At 32.1% G+C, this 3,505-nt stretch overlaps 1 non-coding gene across 1 annotated transcript; it reads left to right on the top strand.

Annotated features, from left to right (window-relative positions):
* The first annotated feature begins 2,796 nt into the window (after window positions 1-2,796).
* Window positions 2,797-2,899, top strand: Gm25143. Its single transcript, XR_003949160.1, has one exon. It is a non-coding gene; the product is annotated as a U6 spliceosomal RNA (small nuclear RNA).
* Window positions 2,900-3,505: the final 606 nt, after the last annotated feature.

Raw genomic sequence — 3,505 nt, forward strand, 5'->3', positions numbered from 1 at the left:
CAAAATTCCTTTTTGTGGAATTGTTCTTGAGTTGTGATAACAATGCTAATATTATTAATGAGATAAATTAATAATATCAAAGCTATTCTGAACCTGAGCAAATACTGGGGAGAGAGTTAGGTTGTTAGTGGTGTCTTCTCTACAAGTATGCAGACCCGAGTTTCATGCCTTGAGGAAAACTGGAAGCTGCAAAAAGCATGCTTGTATAATCCTTGTACACTTATAATCCTGTGGATGCAGGGACAGGTGGATCTTTGGGACTTGTTACACAACTAGTTTAAACAAAATTTTGAGTTCCAAAACAATGTGACAAGTTGTTTACACAGGCAAAAATGTATATGACACATAAAGATGAAAATATGAACTGTCCTTTGATCTCCTCATGTGCCTCTAAAAATACATAAGCAAACACATATGAAGGCACACTCAACCTCACTATAGCTTATTTTATATTATATATTCTTTAAACCAAGTTTAATAAGTGTTTTATGCATATACAGTTTTGTACATTATGATCCATCTAAAACTGTTCTTTCTAAATTGAGGATTATAGAATTTTTAGCTGCAAAATATATTAAATAGGATAATTTTCAGAATTATATACCCTATAATATACTATTTTAATAAGTCCTAGATAATTGATTCAACTTGTGAAATTAGAGACTTCTATTTTATGAAATAAGCAATATTTAACTTACAAATCTTACCAGGCTCCCTGGACTTTCGGTTTTTCATATGATCATGTCTAGTTTTTTTTTTTTAATTAATGACACTTAGAAAACTTCATAATAATTTGCTTTAGAGCATATGACTAATCAGAATACTCCTTTCAATGAACATGCTTATTGTGTGAGAAATCATAGTATTAGAAATGACAAAATATATATGATTTTTAAAAGTGATTTAAAATTGCCCCAAACAAACTATTTTTTAAACATTATTAAGCAACTTGGAATGGGCTTTGGTATTATTAATAATTCTAGATTTTACTGAAAGCCACTTAATAACCAGATGCCTTTAATCCACATTACTATTTCTTCATCCATATGATTGGGAACTAATAATATTTTGCATCCTAGTTGAGTATTGGATAGAACATTTAAATAGATAATTAACAATTGGCTAATGGTTTTTCAAATATTGATCATATATCTTGAAGATTTTATTAAAACTTTAAGAATAATAGTTAGGGCTCTAAGAATTTATTTTAAATATAACACTGTAAGAAGACAAATATTAATAAGCTAGATTTTTAGCCAAGGTTAAAAATTAAGCTTCCACCATGGCTGTTTCTCTTCTAAAAGCATCGGAGTATATTCACCATGTGTGATTGTTTAAATATCTCTGTGTTCTAATGCACAACCATTACTTAGGAGAAAGTGCATTTGAGTGGATTCACTACAGTCTTACCATTTAAATGTCATTTGCATTGGTTCATTTAAAAAGGGAGAGAGAGATGGGAATCTCTTTATGAAAGCTGTCTGCACTGTAATACACAATCCCTGCTGTTTTTCACATTTACACTCAGGCTTTCTCCAAGTTGTTTGATTGAACTTGTCTCAACCTCAAGTCTCCAAGTGCCCTGTGACTTTTCATTCCGACAAGCAAAAGCTGGGACTTGTCAGAAACACCTACATCTATACAGCGGTTGAAGAAGCAACGTCCACGGTGCAGGTGCAACAGGGGTTAGCTTATTTTATTTTCTGTCATTTATACATAAAATAATCTCTTTGGATGAAATGCAGAATCATACAGTCAGCCATGATAGCTAGAAGGAATTTACAAAGAAGATAAGTTTGTGAGTGCAGCAGCATTGCAGCACAGGATTCCTGTTCCTGAAGCCAGTGCAGTGCTTCCAGCATGCTCATTCCTCCTTTCTGGATAACTTTAACTCTTTCTATCTGAATTGCACAAGATTTATCTTCCTACAATAAAACATGACTCATCAAACTTGAAAGATTTCAGTGTAATAGTGTTTTTAACTAAAACTTTTAAATAGTCAGTTTTCCCTATAGTTTAGTAAATAGTCTACAAACATTTGCCACACAAAGAAACTCTGTCATACTAGTTTTAAAAACATTTGTTAGTTAAAGCCAAATTCTTAGTCCACGTTGTTTGGTTTCCTGGGTTCAGGTTCTACATACCTTAATTTTAATATCATCATTTTAATATCATCTCTATATCACATATATATCCTTTAAAGGGTTCTCACTGGCATAAGATTGGCCTATGAATTATCACAATTCTCTCATTAAAAGTTGGATTTAAAGATACTAGTCCTTAAATTAATGATACCAAGACTTATTTGTATAATGTTTGTAAACTTAATGAAAAATTGGCATAGAGATGTTTATTTCAATTACAGTAAAAATTAAAAAATGCTTACAGTGTTTTTTCTAAAAATCGACATTACCTAGGACTAATTAAACGTATAAAACAAAGTCAATTTTGATGACTATAGATGAAATAAACTTTGAACTCTTTTATTGTCTAATAGCCATGTTATATAATTATTAGAACCACTCAATGTTAAAATAATTGCTATTGTCTTTCATTTTCTTTAGACTCATTAGTATTTTTGTATATATTTTTGTCTATAATCTTAGGTAGTTGGATACATTGTGTTTACAGTCAGGAAACAAAGAGAAGGATATATATATATATATATATATATATATATATATATATATATATATATATTTCTGACAGATTTCAATACCCACTCTGAATGTGGAGAGCTTTATCTCATGGAGATGTAGAAAAGGTAAAATGTATAGGAGAAAATAAAGTGTGCTCTCTTCTACAGCAAATATATATTCCAATTGGAATGATAAAGAGAAGACTAGCATCGTCCCTGAGCAAGGATGACATGCAAATTTGTGAAGTGTTCCATATTTTTGTTATCACCAAAGATGATTCATGCACGTATGATATCTTCTTCTAGCTGGGCTGCCTTGCTGGCCTCAGTGGGAGAGGGAGCACCTAGCCTTGCAGAGACTTTAAGTGCCATGGTAGAGAGAATACCCGGGGGGCAGGGGGGGGGCATCTGCTCTGAGGAGAAGGGGAAAGTAGGATGGGGGAAGAATTGTGGGAGGGGGTCACTGGGAGGGAGGCAGTGAGCAGAATGTGATGTAGGTAAAAAAATATTAAGTTAAGTTTTAATAAAGAGAGAAAATGAGGAATGCTTAAACACCAATCTCTCTCTCTCTCTCTCTCTCTTTCAAACCATGAATAACAACCAACTTTCCCTTCATTTCCTTCATTTCCATTTGTTTATTTGTCAAGTATGCTGTCAGGCTAAGAAAAGCATCTATTGCATTTAATATCCATTATAACATAATTTATTCAATTTTATCCTTGCTTAGTATCTAGATTTGATGAAGATTTCTTGAGATTAGATACTATTTACTTACTTATTAAACTTTCAAAAACAAAATCATCAATCAATGGAAACCTGTCTGGTCTCTGTGGATTTTCATGAGCTATTGTTCAAATGAGTAAATAA

Source organism: Mus musculus, chromosome 10 (genome assembly GCF_000001635.26).
Source record: "Mus musculus strain C57BL/6J chromosome 10, GRCm38.p6 C57BL/6J".
In the NCBI taxonomy this organism is placed as follows: Eukaryota; Metazoa; Chordata; class Mammalia; order Rodentia; family Muridae; genus Mus; species Mus musculus.